This window comes from Diorhabda carinulata, chromosome 2 (genome assembly GCF_026250575.1).
Source record: "Diorhabda carinulata isolate Delta chromosome 2, icDioCari1.1, whole genome shotgun sequence".
NCBI classification, from domain to species: Eukaryota; Metazoa; Arthropoda; class Insecta; order Coleoptera; family Chrysomelidae; genus Diorhabda; species Diorhabda carinulata.
The window spans coordinates 12847043-12866382 of NC_079461.1; the positions used below are offsets into that span (position 1 = coordinate 12847043).

The 19340-nt window shown below is 30.8% G+C and overlaps 1 protein-coding gene and 1 long non-coding RNA gene across 2 annotated transcripts in view; one reads left to right on the top strand and one right to left on the bottom strand.

Annotated features, from left to right (window-relative positions):
- Positions 1-7918, top strand: part of LOC130904211 (uncharacterized) — a 43611-nt gene extending 35693 nt beyond the window's left edge. Inside the window, exon 4 of the long non-coding RNA XR_009060824.1 lies at positions 7614-7918. This is a non-coding gene — a long non-coding RNA (uncharacterized LOC130904211). The remainder of the gene's footprint in view (positions 1-7613) is intronic.
- LOC130904210 (ras-GEF domain-containing family member 1B-like) overlaps positions 1-19340 on the bottom strand; it is a 559401-nt gene that overhangs the window by 347296 nt on the left and 192765 nt on the right. The gene's annotated exons all lie outside the window — the stretch shown is intronic.

Below are 19340 nucleotides of genomic sequence, written 5' to 3' on the forward strand. Positions count from 1 at the left end.
GTTATATAAAGACTATATAAAGGTAATGGAATTATATAAAAAGGTTACGAAGTTTTGTAAGATCACCTTTTTAGTAATACAGTTATACTTTGTGCTCAATACACGTTACATCCACGAATCAAATAAAAAGCATAACCAGATTATGGTTGAATCACAAAACAATTGCGTTTGTGATTGATTAGAAAGCCCTACTCATATCCAAATGATCATTAAAAATTAAGACCACAGAGCTATGTGAGATACTTTTGCTTTGCACAACCTTTCACACAATTGTTTAGAGTATAGAGACCACAACCTGCATTTTTAACCATGTTTTTACACAATGAAATTTAGTCAATCACGTTTGATTAAGAATAAATAGATCGTGCAGATCTTCTATACTTTTGATCAAGTTCTGTTGTGGTTTGAGTGAAGGTTGAAGTAATGTTTAATTCACACACTAAGTTGATATTTTTCCATTTTGTCTTTTGAAAATGGCCATTAAACAAAAATAATTCGATGAAGCTTGAGTCAAATGTCAGATATCTGAATTGTGAATGAATTATTTAGTTTTCTCCACATACCGCTGAAAACTGCATAAACATTGACTTAAATTATATTACCAAAAAAAGCGCTCTCATTCTATTGTATTACTAAGCAGTATTCAGTTTAATGTCTTAATAATATGAGAAAAGTGAAAGGTTTAATGCAAAACTCATCAGATATATAATCTATGTCTCACTTATGTATAATAAACACACACAAAGTATTAATTAGTTCTACCATACTTACACCATGTAAAATTTAAGTATTGTTATATTATGAATTGTTATACAATAATGATTAGAATGTTTAGCTGAAGCAATGAAGAGGGTCTTATATATATAAGAAGAAATATTGATTTAGTACCAGTCAAAATAACTATTGGTCAATATTTCGGGCTGAATACACTGTTTATTTTATACCAACACTCACAATTACACTGAATGACGCGCGTTTCGATAACCAAGTAATCGTCTGAAGGTAAACTGAGTGTAATTATGATTGTTGGTGTAGGGTATTCAGTATGAATATCACCAACGGTTCCAGAAATTCCAACTTAGTCAATATTTCGGAGATGCAGTCACTTCTATTATCTGATTTATTGGAAAATCAATGTCGAATCTTTAGTGAGGCCGTAGAAGATTCAGGAAAAAACTTTGAAATGACGAATAGAACGAAATTTTCAGCAAATTTGCAAATTTAGGTTTGCTTTTTATGAAACTATTCCTATTTTTATATGTTGTTTCAAAAGCATTATTGGAATAATCAATTTTTTTTAAATAAATGCAAAAGTACAGTACAGAAGAGCAAAGAATACTTTAGTTGTCGAATTAATTATTTTTCTGATGTTGTACACCTATGTATGTGAAATATGTTACTCATTCCAGATTATCATCTCCAATTGTGAAGCTCTGGAGCATTCCATTAGTGGGAGCTAGTGTTTAATACGACTACATTTTTTCTATGTGCCTGATAGTCCTACTAGCTCCATCGTGTGACACTTTATACGAGAGTTTTTACAAAAACTATAATAGAAACGAAGTGTTTCATTACTTTTCGAAATATTCCCCCTCAAAGTCTATACATTTTTGCATACGCTGAAACCAATTCTGGAAACGTTTATTCCACTCATTTTCCATTAAAATGTTTTTGACGTGCTTAACGGAAGTTGGCCTGCGGAATCAATCTGGACCATATCTTACTCACATTTAAATGTTCATGCTAACTTGATTGTACTGGAATTTGCAATATATTAAGAGACGTCTCTGTCTGTCTGTAAAACACTTGCCGATCTTCTTTGATCATGTTGCCCACATCATGCCGATGTATCTCGAAATGACCGATCGTCTCAACGTTCATCACTGACAAACATACGACCAAGATGAAATACTACAAACCAATTGTTAACAGTCATCTCTGTTGGTGCTTCATTACCAAAAGTAGCAAACAGCAAATCTATGCATTGCTATTGATTAAGGCCTTTTTTAAAATCATGAAACATCATCTTACATGAGTCTTTACGTGTGATTTCCAATTACAATGGTACCACAACTCATTTGGTTGTAAAAACTTGAAAGGTAGCTCCCGAATATGTCTTTAATAGCTGGTAGTGATCTTCCCATTATATCGATGTTTTAAAAGTAAGAATGTTTCGTGAACGATTTATCACTTTCCTTCAGATGTATTTCATAGCTATATTGAATGACATGGATGCTGAATGAATGATTAATATTACTCTAAAGATTTCACGTAACTAATTTCACCACTGTTGAACCTTTACTGTCTTGGGATGTCTCCCATTGATTGGTAATACCCTTCCTTCATAGTTCATGTTATGTAAACGTCAATCCCACATTTCACATCTTATTCAAGAGCCAAAGGTATCACGTCCCCCTTAGAAAATAAATAGGTAATTCCGATGAAAGAATAGAAAATCTTCGCAAATCGTCTTTTCTCAACTTGGTAATCACTTTCTCCCGTCAATATACTTGGCAAATAAAACACGTGCCTAGTTTTCATGACAAAATAAGGTAAAGCGATATCACACCAAGAATTAAAATATCTCATATTTAGTTCTTAATTTCATCTTTTGTAATATTAATGTCAATAATAATTGTTTTCAAAGCAAAAATACAAATAAATAATAGCTCTATTTAAGACTAGTATTCCTGTCGTGCTCGGAAAATTGCGCGTGTTTGAAAGAAAATAAATAATGGTACAATTCTTATGAATAAGGTGGTAAAAACAATATAGCATCATAAATCGGTGACGGAAAGTTATGCAATTAAATGTAATGAATTATTTGATGAAAAATATCTCTGATATTCTTTGTAAAATATATGAAAATACCAATTAATTTCAAAGGTTTTCTTGAATGTTCTAGCCATTCTAATCAGTTGGAATAAGGTAAGTCAGATAGAAATCGTTTACAATTCAAATCAACTTAAATAGCCTAGAAAGGATTAGAATTTCTAATCGGCAGAAAGTGTTATATGGATTGTAAATTATTTAAGTTAGATTTACATTTCTGCTCGATTAATGTTGCGATTGTAACACGTAGATTTGTTAGTTCGGTGATAATAGCCGATAAAAAGTGACATTGATCAATTGAATTCGAACAAAGAAAATGGCAAAAACGTTTTGTTATACTCTGGTGAAATTAATCACATTTTAGTGTTATGTCTACAAGATTCTCTTGTAGATGAAATATTACTGTTGGAATATACGATGGTAACTACTTCAGTGTTGAGATATGGCAACGTATGTATACGAGTGCTATTTGAGTTGTTTACATTCATCTTAGTCAAAAAATGGAATTGAATCATGAACATATTCGTGCTTGGATATTCTATGATTTTCGACGTGGATTAAACCAAGCAGGCCACCGATCAACTAGCTTCGACTTTTGGCTGGTGGCTATTCGCTATAGGATGAATATCGTGAAGATCATCTAACATCGGGTATTGTCCCAGAAAACATCGATGCAGTGCGTAAACTGATATTGCAAGATGTTCACGTGACTTACTGTGAAATTGATGCATACTTGGGCATTGGGCATTCAATATTGCATGAACTCTTGACTGACAAAAAGATTTGTTTGTGTTGGATACCGCATAATTTAACAATCGCTACAGAAAGCTCATGTCATTGAGGCTAAGAAATGCTATATATACTATATTTTTATGCCTTAAGTTACATCGTTATGTAAGTCCAAAAATAACGCTGATATTCTTGTTTACAGGAAAAAAATATTATGAATTTATGAATCAGATTATTAATCAATAAGTAGTCGAAAGCTCGGAAAATATATTAAAGTTAGTCTACTTTGGTGTTTCATTGCCACGTTCCCAAAAAACGTTCATAATATAGCTGTACTGTTGTACTTCGTTACAATTTATATTCTCCTCTCATATATCCTTAGTTGTTCTTTGTCCATATTTGTTGGTCTCATTGTTTCAGCAGCGTATGTAACTACTGGTTTCATAGCAGTCTTGTAGACTCTTTATTTGGTTGCTTTGCTAATACTCTTTATTATAGTTTTGTACTTATTTTATGCCCTATAACTCGCATGAATTCTTTGTTTTGTATCGTTTTGTGTGTCATTTTTGCTGATCTTCATTGTTCCTAAGTACTTAAAGGTGTCGACTACTTCGAAAATGAGGTCATTTATCTTCACTGTTTCTAGTTTGTAAACTTCCTTCTTTATTTCAATTTCCATATACATATTTGCATATTAATGCTCATAGATTTTTTCGATCACTTGTTTTATAGTATGTACGGCATCCATCTACTGTTGATTTTCCTTGTCTAAAACCTTTTTGATACTCCCCTATTTCTGGTTCCACTGCCTTTTCCAAGCTATCATTTATTAATGTTGTTAGTATTTTGTATACGGTTTCAAGCAAACTAATACCTATATAATTACTGCATATGCTGGGATTTCCTTCCTTCATTATTGGTATAATCAATCCGGTAGACCACTCTATTGGCATTGCTTCTGTTTCCCATTCTCTTTCTATGATCTTGAATATTTTGTACCTTAGGTTATCTCCCCCATATTTTATTAGTTCATTCTCTATTTCATTTGGTTCTCCTATTTTATTGTGTTTCAGTTTGTTGATTATATCATTACATTCCGCTTCCGTTGGGTTTTCTTAATTTTCTAGTATGGTACCATTGTCACTTAAAATTCTTACTCCATTCTTTTTCATTAATATTTATTGTAGTTCGTTTTCTATTTTGTTTACATTATTTATATTATCTTTTTCCAAATGATGGATTACTTTAGCGCCATTCCAGATGTCGTGTCCTAACGACGGAAACCATTCAAATATTCCAACAAAGAAAATAAGTCTAAGTTATGAAGTGAGAGGAGGACAGAGCCAAAAAAAGACAGTTATTGAAGGCATTTTAGGTTAAGAAAAAATTCTAATGAAATCATCCTCAAATTTTAAAAAATTCATTCGTTAAATGTTGGTAGAATGTCCCAGGGAATTGCTGTGCCATATTACTGAAGTTTTCAATCTATTTTTCAGACTTTAGCTTTGATTGTTACTGTTGTACACCTCCACTATTACAATAAAAGGAATATAAGTAAAAGTTAGAAGCATCGTAAACAATTAGCACCAAATTTCAGGGTGCCAGAGTATTTTGATAAAATTCAGGATTAGCATGTAATGATATTCAGAAATAAATACTTGTATAAAATTTGATGTTGACGGATAAAATACCAAAGAATATTAACATGAAGTTAAATTTGGAAGTGAAATATTATATCTGTAATATTGAATAGTTTAATTTTATAAGAATGAAAAGGTAGGTATATCAATTTTTTTTCTAATGCAAACAAATTGAATTACTATTATAAAATATCTTTAATTGTACCCAATCTAATACAGTTCCTGTGCTTTTCCTTTTTAGAAACACAAAACAGTTCACAATGTAGAGCTACCATTCAAATACGCATTACGAAATTCATTTTTAATATGTAATGGAATTACAGGCGGTAATAAGGTAAATTTTTAACTTGGCACAATCTATGATTAGAGAAAATAACAGATTGAAATACCAGTGAAATTAAGTTATTTAGTTATACACACAGGCCTTTATAGATAGGTAGGTAGTTAACATAGATGGCAATCGAATCCACCTATAAAAATATCGGAATTCAAGATGCGAGAAAGTGCCATGTGCACGTGTAATCGAGAAGGTATGTTACTTTGAAGGGATAATTACGATCCTGGAATGTATCTTAGATGGAATAAAATGAAATTATTCTCATAAGATTGCAAAAACATGGTACAGGAGATAATAGGAGATTATAAAAGGGTGTCTTTGTATTAATTTATTTTAATCAAGGGAATATATCGATTTTCAAATCCTGCAGAACATAGGATTCTTAAAATAAAATGTCCTACAACTAAAATTCAATCTACCAGTGGAAATTTAAGCGAAATATTGCGATAAGTTATAAAAAACTATAAGAAATAATTTCACAAACATAAATTATTTTTCATCATACAAGCATGGAAGGAGGGTAGATTAAAAGAACTGAATAAAAGAATAATCTTAAAATACCCATGAAATTAATCAAAATGTTATCAGACACACCTTAATAATTCGAATCAATTATACTAGAAAGATAGCGACATATCTATTAGATTTTCGACTGAAGTTGATAAAAAGATGGATTTCTTTCCTCAATACATCCAAATTCGTAGTTCTTTTAGTCAGGTTTTGTTTCGAATATAAAAAAAAATAATTATAAAAGGTATAAAAGTATAAACCTAGAAGGACATAGAATCGCACCACGTAAAGAAATTGTGCAACGCTTTTATCAAATAATTTTCAACCACACCATTGCGATTAACTGTCTTGCTGAAAGCTTCTGAATATCGAGTGAAAGTAATAAAACTGCCGAAATAATTTCAATTTCAGTTAAGTGATTTTAATATATATTATGGTGACAATATAGTTCTCTATATTATTATTTTATTATTTATTTTCAGTTCATATATCTTTTTCATTTTATTTAAGTTTTCCAATCTTTTTGTTGGTAATTTCTAATAATTATTATTTGCATGTCGATCATGGGGTGAAAACCTGAAAAACTGTCAAGGTATGCTTCCGCAGCTGCTTTTACATCTTTGATAGGTAGAATTCGTTTTCCACGCAAGCATTTTCTGAGATTTGAGAACAACTTAAAGTCAGTCGCTGTGAAACCTAGCGAATAGTATGGATTTTGGGACTGTTCGTAATTTATTTCATTAATTTCCGCGATGGTGTTTTGATCTGTGTTTTTGTTCGAGTTTAGCGGTTTGTTTCCTAGTGTTGATGGAATTTTAGATTTCCCCTACTTGAATTGTTTTAGATTTGTATGACCACTATTAAAAACAGCAGCTCACAGTTCTACTATACACATTGAACCTGATAAAAGACATAAGACTTCATATTTGTAATTATATTTCGTGTATTATTTTATACACTAAATCTTCAAAAATATTTTATTACTTCACAATATTCGAGTTTTCCATAGTAAGAAATGTATAGAAATGTTTTCGTTCTATTCACGTATAGAGTAATTTTGATACATGAAATGGGCGCGTAAAAGTGTTTAGTGTCAAATTCTGGTTAGACAACCAAAACGTAAAGATATAAATATCTATATTATCTATATTTGAGCCATTGTATTTGAAACAAGATGGCAAAGGTTTGGATTTAGTGGAGGGTGCAGTGCCATCCCTCCATGTTGGAGACTACACCAATAACCTTTGGTTTCCACCACAACCAACAATTAAACAAGAGATTTAAACACCAGAAGAACTTAAAAGTAGGTGTACGTAAATGATGATTGTAGTAAGGATCTCTATGATTTTCAATAATATTGATAGACATACTTGGGAGTGCTCCATTAGACCAGAAGTCATCGACCCCTCCTACCTTCACTGCGTTGAAGGTTCAGATCCCTATTAGATTATAAGAACAAAGAAGACAGGTCTTCAAAAACTCTGATAAGTTTAATGAAAACCTTTGAATTTCCACACATGTAACTGTTGTGTAAGGAGCATACTGCATTTCTTTTTGTGTTACAGAAACTGGAGTGGTACCGAAACGCTTTTACCGCAAGTATACATGCAACTATTGTAAGTAGTTTTTGGGGTCCTCATCACAAGAATTACCTGAATACTTTTAGTACGGCAGGATATCTTGTTAATCCTTCAGAAAAAAAGACATTTGTCGTTAACTACATAACAATGAGAATAATGGAAATACTCCCCAGTGTTATTCATAAATATAGTTTCAGGAGAATTAAGGAGTAACAATTTTTTTCTTTGTGATAACCATAATACGTATGAAAAGCAAGCACTGCCTTGTTAAATATTATAATAAATATAGTTTTATCCAATTATGGCCCTATTTTTTTCTCCTGTTTATAAACAACGGCGCCTATCTACACATCAGTGGTAAAATATGTCTATTTGCAGACGATACTAGTTTCTCTTGGAGCAACCCTGATCTTACAGCGCTTCTTAGGACCATATCTAGTGAACTAATCACCCTTAAAATATGGTGCGATTCCAATCTTCGCTGTCTCAACGTTTCTAAAACTAAAGTTTTATCATATAAAAATATATTGCTGCCTTTTTTATTAAATAACACCACCAATGACGACATTGAATCTGTAAAACTCTTAGGGCTTACTCAATTCCTACTCCAGGTTCAGAATTAGTTAAGGGCTCAAATCGATATCATCTTTTCCCGCATTTCGTAATAATTTGAGGACATATTTACTGAAAAGTGTCTTCTATAAACGACATCTATTCTAATAATAATATTTAATTCCGGGCATTCTGCATACTGCTTTAATTTTGCTATGTACTTGTATATTAATTAATACCTTTTACTATTACCTATAATTGTGGTTTCCTTCTGTATATTGAAATTTTATTTCAATATCTTCATTTAGTTATTTTTATGTTTGTTTTTTAGTTATTACAAGCTTTTGTCTACCAATTGTAACAATGTTTTGACAATAGAGCATATCTCCCTCTTTTTTTAAAATGGCGTTCTAACACTCAAGAAAACACAAAACAAAATGAGTCTAGTGGTATAATTATGTATTTATCCAGGTCCTCCGTAAGCACTACTGGTGTGAAACAAAAAGAATTTGGACGCCCCTCAACGCATTTTGGATAATGTGTTTTTTATTAATTTTTTTATGGTAGGTAGGTATGTGCTTGAAATAAAGCAAAAAACTGAACTTTAGAAGTCATATTTATTTGTAGACTAAAATATCAAAATGGAACAAACAGAATAAAATCATAACAAAACTAATTGAAATAAATTCTTGTTCACACCCAAGCATTTACTTAAATAATAGAGTAATTACACATTGTTTATAAATACTAGAAAATAACCCAAAACTAAAAATTACATCGTTATAAAATGAAAAATAATGAGTACAATAGAAAAATAAAAAACAACTCTTGTAAGAGTGATATTTTTCGAGACTTTGCAAATTCACTAATTACATCGCTAAAATTTATACAATCAAAAATTTCTTGTTCAATTGCTAATATTGCTACCTCAGACAGTCTTTCTTGAAGCATCGTTGATCTTAAATAAGCTACAGATACAGACAATTCTTAATGAAATGCTTACATTTTGGACGGTGGTTTTTGTTCTCAAATATATATTGTAAAATACTTAAGAGGTCAGTACCATCAGGTAACGAAAACAACACTTTAATTTAATTGAACAAATCATTAGAGTCTATATCGTTTTTATCTTGATCTATCAGTCGGTTTTCAATACCAGAACAAAGTTTTAAAGGTCGTTGTCACTTAATTTGAATATGTCGCTAAAAAATCCGAAAATATTATCATTAAAAAAGTCGAATCACTTGGTCTATAATTTTTCATGGTAGACTTTGCACTTATGGCAGCGGGGGCCCAGTATTTATCTAGGACAGGAACTTAATAACTCCATCTCTTATATTGAACGCCAATACATTATGGATTCGGTCAATATTTTAGGCAGCAACATGAAAGGAGTTTTTAGGGTAGATGTTAACGACAAAGACCTTTTAAATTTATATTCAATCGATACAAAAATAAAATAATGTGCATAAATATGATGAATTAGGCAAATTTCGAGGATTTATTTTAAAATGCATAATTTGAATATTATGTTTATACCATTTATTTACAATTCAAAAGTCAACATGTGAATATATTGAAATATTTTGTATAAATTGCCTGGAATTTTATTAATATTGAATTTTTTACGTGGATCGATTCATCAGTTTTAGGTATTAATTTATCCAAAGTAGGATGATGAAAATTGATATGATACGGATACTATAAAGATAAGTTAAGACAGATTGCTACGTATTCTTGTAAATTATAATAATAATAAAAGGGGGAGAAGAACCGGGATATAGATGAAAATGTGCATAGATGAAGCCTATAGAAATTATGTTCGATTCATAAACTTCACTTTTCGTTTACCGTTGACATTGCCGTTGACGTTTGTTGTTACAAAATTGAATACACTGAAATGTTAAGATCATTTATAATTGCCGAGTTACGTTGCAGTTTGCCGATCGGTCTACTGTTGGTGACTCTCAACATGAACGAATTTTATCTTTTTCCATCAAGCTTTTTCCGACAGCAACGTCAAGTTTATAAACAGGGTGTTTAACTTGCTACAAACATCAAACGGCAAACGACACACGCGAATAGCAAATGTCAAGCGTCAAGTTTATGAATTGGCCTTTACTGATGGTTAGGACAGTATGGCGAATAAGATTCGGGAAGTGATAGCAATAATTATAGGAGCTCCGATCATCCATCTATTAGACAGAACCCAAATAATAGATAAATTGATTTTATTCATAAATTTTATATATGAAACTATACTTTTTGAATTCCCCTGCTCTTTAATTCTCTTAAAGGTATAATCGACCACCCTTACAAATTTAAAAAGAGGATTGCGTGTGATACCGGCTTGAAAAGGTAGTCAATTCTCTATTCAACATTATAGTGACTTTTGGTTTTTGGTCACTTCTATACTTTATTCTTACTTAAAGGACTATAAAATAGATCAACAAGTTCTGACCGCAAAATTCGAAGTGAATTTAAAAGAAGCTCTTATAATACTTATATCGTATGACATATTATATTGTATTTTTTCGAATCTTAGTTCACATTGAAATTTTTATATGCAATCTTAATATTTTGTTTCAATTATTATCAATTATTTAAATTCATCGAGGCCGATGGCTTTTTGGAAACCATCTAAGGTATAAGTTGAGAGTTTGGATATAAATATTTACATGTCCAATGTCTGGATTATTAAAAAATAAAGTTAACCGACAACTGTTAAAGTTGACGAAGCAACCAAAAATGTTATTCAACGGATGTATGACTTCTAAAAACCAAATTTATTGCTACATTGAATATAATAGGGTACTTGCATTTTTCAAAGAGTATTTATTTTTTGTTTATTTTATAAGTTCTTAATATGAAAAAATAATATCTAAATATTTAATTGAAAATCACAAAAATCTTAATTTTTTAACTACATAAGAAAATGATTCTCATTGATTTTCAGTTGTAATGTCATAGGTTTAATGGAAACATTGAGCTGTTGTCTGCTTAATGATCACGAGGTTATCGTTGTCGGCAACGTAGCATGTGCTATAATAAGAAAGTTTTTATTGGTTAGGTATTTATTGGTTACGTATAAATAAAACATTTTTCTATATATAAGAATAAGGTGAATAAACTTTTTATAAGTTAAGTTCTTACATTATTTACATAATCACGTTAAAAATTAAAAGCATTATAAACTTAGTTACTATAAAATATTGAACTAAGTTAAATTTGAATCTTACTAACATTAAAATGATCGTCAAAACGACCAAAACTTTCAAACAATTTTTGTCGTAGTATATTCGAAGTTCTTGGCATCATAAAAAACTTTATCAGGTGTTTTAATCGTGGTATTCTTACATCCTGGCAAAACACTTAGTTTAATAATAACACTTATTTTAGATTAACCGAGAGAATAACTGTCGAATTTACTTTGTTTGTTCAGTGTTTATTTTATATCTATGACGTCACGCAGTATGGCGGCCTGAATGAAATATTTAAACTACCTACAAAATTTTTAAATTGTCAGTAATTTTTTTCTATATAAATATAGATCAAAAAATTAACAGAAAAAATATAATAAAAGTTGTATATAAACTATCCATAACTATTTTTTTCTAAAACCATGCAAGTACCCTATTCTAAACAAGCCTAACCTGATTATGACTATACATGTTTACGGACACTTCTATGTGATTTAGTAGATTGAAATATAAAAACAATAGTTATTATGAACCATGTTATATTATTATTAAGACAAACCATAGCTTAAACATAAATTCACTCTATTTGGGAAAATCTTGGTTTGCTTAGAAAGAAACGAGTATATATTTTTTATTCTGGCAGTGAAGATGGTTTTGATGCCAAATGTACTGCTTCTATCCCTATCCGCCAATAATAAATTAATTTTGACGACTCCAATTCTAAAAACACACGATCTCATATTGCCAGAACGCCGATTGAAAAAGCGCATGATTGCTAAGGCTGTAGGTATCACAAAATATTGCGTGGTTCATAACCTTTATGAAATTTTAGACTCAAGAAATCCATCGGCTCTGGGACCACTCAGAGGAGTATTAGAGGCTATTTAAGCGTAAACCAAACGAGTTTCTGCGATGGTTTTTGATAGAGATAAAAGGGCAATTAAAAAGTGGAATTAACCAGACAAACATGCTACAAAGAAAGTGAAGATTGTCCTGGGAAGGGTGATGACCACCGTTATCTGTGTTTCACAGGGTGTTATCTACTTCGACCAACTCAAGAATGGTAAAACAATTACAGGAGTATACTTTGCCAAATTATTGAGCCGGGTCGATGCCGGATTAAAAATAGTTAGGAAAAAAGTGCTCTTCCATCTTGATAACGCATCGGCTCACACATCCGCCATTGCCACTAAAACTTAAAATAAAATAAGACTATATTGTAGAATAAATGACCACTTATACAAAATTTTCAATTCTTCTTTGTTATTTCCTTTTCTCATGTATGAAGAAATTATAATTGTTACATTAAAATAACTTTAGATCAACTTTATGAAAGCCACGTATATGGGTGACTGTGTCAGCGGTTTTTTATGAATAATTTTCTTTAATGAGTCAGTTTAAGATGTTTACGCTGTGGACTAGCCAGAGCGAATCTAATATTTTTCTATTTCTATTTTTTCTTACGAACGTATCATTTTTAAGTTGAAATGGAGCGAATAGATTCAAGAGATATGAACATTCCTCTTTGATTTGATTTTCTATAAACTATTATCAACGTTTGTGGTATTGGAAAGTAATAGAACCACGACCATAACAATTGCATTTATGATTCATTAATCTGTTGTATAATCACAATTTTATCAGACTTCAATTTTAATCAAATCTGGTTAACGATTTGGTTGTTAAAATTGTTCAAAACTAGAACAGTGAAGTATTGAAAAATATTGTAAGTATTGAAACTAATTGAAATGGTATTTTTTACTAAGTAATTGAATAGTGTATTTTACACTAGTTGCTATGTAATCCATTAACGAGTTCACGCCACTTAATGCATGTACAAAGCAGAATGATAACCAAAGATAACATAACCGAAGAAAAATTATTACTCTTCAGCTAGCCAAAAGTTGAAATTTAAAGTTAAAAGGAATATTCGAGTTTTTTTACGCTGAGTGTACTTGTTACCAATAAAATTAAATTGTTCTCATCACACACCTCAGCTGCTACACTATACAACATTTTTCTCAAATTCAAAGGTATGTCGTGTTTAGGCTTATAGAAAAGCTCTTTTGGCTGTTTAGTTCTTGAGAATGAAACGAGATCTTTTATAGATAAAAAAGTCGATGGTAAAACCCTATATATGGAATTTCGGCCTCTGTCGGTATATTCTTTGATTTCACTATAATTCTGTTTTATAATATTCCATATTGGTGGTCAATTCTACTACGTCGTCAAATGTAGTGTCCCGAAATTAGTTCATCCAGATATTTGATAACAATAAAACCAAAATATTGGGGATTAATGCTCTGTTGGAACCATATTGTGTCACCGATTCAATGCTAAAAAGTCTAAGTAGCATTTAGTTGTGAAGTCTTCTATTTAAATGAAAAGTATATATAAAAATATACGGCGATAATATAAAAAAAACCTATTTAAATAAAAGAGTGAAATAAAATAACAGTCGAAGTCGATTGATTGATATTCAATTTCTATTCAATAGGTGATGGTTAGATGTGATCCGCGTGAGCAAAATGTTCGATATTTACGTTAGTATTAGTGATATTGTCACAAGTATCATCTATAGAATCACGCTTCTCTTTGAAGTGATTTGGTCCTTCAAGAATTTGTGTTTTTGCCATACACTTGTCTTCATACATCAACTGCAATTTTCGATGAAATTTCGAGAGGTATACGGTAGATTTAGAAAAATATGAATCACTACAAGTGGCTTTCAAGTGGTAATCATTCATTTTCCCGACAACAGTGAAGCTGAAAGCTAAAGTTCCTCAAAAGGTAGATGTCGATGGAGTGACGCAGTTTGACTTAATTACCATAAGGTACCCCACCTCTTATACAGATTTAATAGATTATCATACACGCCATTGAAAACTCCATTCGAGCATTATTTGAACTTTTAGTCTCATTCCAAATACAAAACATTAATCTTATTCAGTGTAAAAATCTCTGAGCCGCTCCTGTGATTTGGCAGGGGAAGTAAATTACCATTTGTGCTCTGTTTCTTGAGCTTTTCGTGCAAGGTACACAAATAAGAAACACATAACGCTATACATAATAGTTAATCAATACTTGTGCTATGAATAAAACTTATAACATTGGGCAGACCGAATGGATAAATGATTTGCTGCTGCAATTAATGTGATTGATGATTATTTTTAAATCACGAGGGCATAATATACATTATTGTCATTATTGTTGTTGCACTAAAAATAACCAAGCGCACATTTACGACATTTTCCTGTAATTTTGAATACAAACACTTCAGAACCTCAACACAATTTGCTGCTGTTTTTAAAAAGGTATATAAGTACAAGGTTACTATAAAATAAATAATAAAAGTTCAAGCTAAACTATTTTATTGAGATTAAAGATAATAATTCGATAGTTTCTAGGAATTAGTCATAGAATCACTCTCCTCATCAATTTACGAAGTGAATCAGAAAAAAAAAACGTGGGGCGCATGAATTGCTTAATCAGTTGTACTATTATAAATGCTATTTACTCACGACCTGAACCCACCGAAGATTTTTTTAATTTTTGTCCAGTATCTTAATCAAAATTATTATTAGCTTCACTAATTTCCCTCACGATTTCATTCTTAATAGTTCTCTTTCTATCTAATTCATTTGTGCTCTATTATCACAGAGTTTGCTTTCATTAATTTGTTACAATATAGTTCTTCAATACATATAAGTATTTTGTAGTCCAGTGCTACACAATCTTTGGTTTCAACCTTTCACCTGCCGCTGTCATTTTTAGGTATTCCCCAGATTGGATGTTCTCTTTTGTTAAATTTCTTATAAGACTTTTTCTAGAGATGTTTATTGGCTTCAATAGTAATGTAAAAAAGAACTAATCGGAATTGCATTTTCGGAGGGACAACCTGTAAGAGAGGCTTTTCACCTGCCTCGGAAGTTAGTATCAATAGATGTTATTATTTGAAAAACTAAACTAATTATTTTATAAAAGTGAAAACCCTTTATAACTCCTCACATATGTATCAGAAGGAAATTTTGCTATAAAATATTTGGAAGCATTTTTTTCGTTAAATACCAATACCACAGTATTCCTCCTAACAGACAGCGGAAACTACTTATAATCTGGGTTCAGGTAGATCTCCCATCAGATCTTTCGATTTTTATTAGTTTTTGGTGCGATAATTCATGATATACATTTAGTTCTATAATAGAGTCTAGATGTTTAATGATTGTTATTGAGCAGTTATCAACTATTCACCTCCTCATACGGATTTTATACTGATGTCTAATGACATAACTATTTTTATGTTGAAATAGCGAAAAGTCTAACAACCGCCAATCTCTGTAACCTACCAATTATACTGTTAATGAGAATTTCTAGTAGGCAGCAATTTAAACGGTGTAAATAATTTTAAATGTTCAAAAATCCATAGACAAATAAAACAACTTGTCAGCTGATCGCATTTACCCACCGGTCTAACAGGGTAGATATGGTACGACCCGATTTACCTGATCAGTTTCCGAACAACAATGGCCGTGGTCCGGGTTAGTTTCCGAATATTCAAATTATGATCAGGTTAACCCGATCATAATTTCTAGAAAGACCTTATAGTGGCAACAAAAATTCACCAATTCAGTGGATAATGGTTGAATATAGATAGCGAATTATAAAATGAGTAGCGAGTGTATGATGAATTTTAATTATTTATATACAATTTGTTAGAGAAAAACTATAAATAACAAAAGTGCTGTACAATCCTGGACCAGATATGAAATATTTACTTATTCGTACCACCAGTCTCTGAAGACGATAACTTGGTTATCGTAACGCGCGTCAGACAGTGTAATTGTGAGTATTGGTGTAGTGGTGGTGTTAACAGTGTGTTCAGTATGAATATCACCAACGGTTCCAGAATTTCTTACTTGATTGGAAGATCCAAGTTTGAAGTCTGATTCAAAGGTGTTTTTTTTTCATTCGGATGCCACAATTTCAATTTTACCTTTCATTTGATGCCCATTACAGATATATGTGCTTAGTCATATTAATAGGAATATAATCTCGAAACGTGAGATGTACAGTGTTGGTGTACTGGTATTGTTGATTATATATACATTAGCGATTTCTTATTGAGAACGTGGCAATGAAACACCAAAGTGGACCTTTAATTTATTCGCTGAGCTCATAGTCTAGGAAATAATTAATTAAGATTTTCGATAGTTTTGAATTATTAGTTCTTGTAAAAATTTTTAAAATAGATTTAGAATAAATAGAAAAAAAAAAATAGAAATATTTCTATCAACGTCATTTTAAACATTGCATGAATGAATTTTTACAAGAATTAATACAATTCAAAGCTACCAAAAATCTTAATTAATTATTTCCCAGATTATGTATTCGAAAAAAGTAAGTATGACAATTTTCTGTTCTTCTTAGAAGACCTAGCAATTCTGGACATTCATCACAACTTTATGAAAGAATTAAAAAAAAATACATAGTTCTAGTCGCAAGAGTTCTAGCAGTGTGTTTGAGGAGTTCCTTAAGGAGAATAAATAAACTCGTGCCACATATAGTTAACAAGTTATCTGTGAATATTATTTATTTTGCTTATTTGACTTTGATCCAGGGATCCTATATAAAAGAGTCGTACTCTTATTTTAAAAGAACAAATGCGGTAAGAAGTAAATTTACAATTTTTGCTTTGGAGAACTGTTTAAAGTTCTTCAATATGAAACCAAGGTTTCATATAAGTTTAGATCATCTGAATGAAGAAGAACATTAGAATGTAATCTCAAGATGTTAGTTTAAAATAATAAAAATGGCCAAAAAACTAGGTCCTGGGGCACCCCAAAATTTGAGTTAATTTCTATAGAGTTCAAACGATGGGAAGTAATTTCTTCCGTTTCGCGAGGTACGACAAAAAAACGTGGTAAAGGAATATATTAGGAGGAACAATATTAGATATTGAGGATAATGTATTGATCCGAGCGATTAAAGTATTTGGAAAAATCTTTATAGATTACATCAATCTGACTGCCGTTATCTAATTGTGCCACCGTATATTGCATTAAGCACATTACATTGTAGATCTAGCAGGATAAAATTCATGCTGTTCATTACATGTGCATGGTTTTACATGGTGCAAAACAATATAGTTAAGCAGAGTTTCAAATATTTTCGATAAGTTGAATATGTAAAAAACTTACCCAGTTTTCCATATCAGGGGAAATTTATGAGATTTTGGCAAGACATTAAATAAATAACAAAATTATTTGCAAGAATACAATCCTACTACTTTCGTATTAGAAATGCAGGTAAAACGTCAGAAGCAGATAAAAAGTTTTCTTTGCATTTTTTGAGGCTTGCTCAAAATTTAGACTTAGTAAAAGAGGGAGTATCAAATGACAAGCAATTTATGTTTGAATCAATAATGCCAAAATTATGAGTAGATGAGGTAACATACCCTGACTGAAAATAATCAGCCAATGCATTTACAATGTGACCCGGTTGGTCAAAAGGTCCGATTTTGAAGAACATGCTGTTATAGCTAGTAAATTTCCGTTTGTTATTAGCATTGGACCAAAACTGCCTTAAATCAACTATTAGCTGTTGTTCTACATTTCTCATGCAGTATAACTGCATTACTTAATGACTTCAACGTATATCAATTTCAATTCTAGCTCGTAAATTACTAAATTCAATGTAGTCATCCTTATTTTTGGTATTCTTGAATTTCTTATGATGTTTGACATTTGGGTGATTCCGTTCTAACTGTGATATTCAATGTCCTGTATTGTTTTTTTGTACTAGTCATTAATTAATAATCAATTAATAAAAATTTTGTGTTAATTGAATAATTCTTAAGATATTTAAACATTATTTTTATACAATATAACTTGCCACTTAAAGAAAACTTATACTACATCACTTGAATGTCAGTACCGTGTCATGTCCATTCCTAGAATTTACCGATAAATTATTAATTTTTTTTGTCGTAACAAATGATTTAAACTAATTACCTTATAAATTCTAATGTTTATGATCAAACTGAGGAAAATTGATGCACTTGTTGTTTAATATCTTAAGTTACCATGTCAGTACCGTGTCATGTCCATTCCTAGAATTTACCGATAAATTATTAATTTTTTTTGTCGTAACAAATGATTTAAACCAATTACCTTATAAATTCTAATGTTTATGATCAAACTGAGGAAAATTGATGCACTTGTTGTTTAATATCTTAAGTTACCATGTCAGTACCGTGGATAAATGAGTCAGTACCGTGGAACTCAAAATCCGACATTTGTGTCTTGCTCGTGATACTTTGAAGTTGTAGTAAATTCCTCTTAGAGTTTTATTTTTACAGTAAAATAGATGAATAATATGCATAAAAAAGTTAGAAAAGTTAAATTTTAAAATCTTGAAATTTTGAATACAAAAAATCACAGTTAGAACGGAATCACCCATTTTCACTTTTAGGTTTCGAATAATAATGTGTTGGTGTAGTGGTAGTAGTTAAGTTATGAAAAAATGTAATCTATAATAAACTTTGTTAATGGTGATATTAGATTCACCATGATACTGAACATACCAAATTGTATTCGCTTCAGAAATAAATGAATAAATTAATAAGGCAAGTTCAATACCTAGTACTAATTGAAAATATGGAAACTACATTGCAACTTGACCAATTCTTGAAAAGGTTTTGTCCAATGAGAGATGACGCTATTGGGTTCGTTGTAGTTTTTTCGTAATGGTGCTATGCCTTTTTGAACACCTAAAAATTTTTATGTGGAGTGGTCAATTCATTCGTTTAATCTCGAATAGTTGATGTGTTATAGTATTTTGTATAATGATCAACGTAAAGTGGTTGTTAAATAATTATTATGTGTATGAGCTTTCCGTCTATTATTGTAAAGAAAGAAACCAAATTTTTGTTATGTTATGTAGGTTTTCAAATGTTACTTCG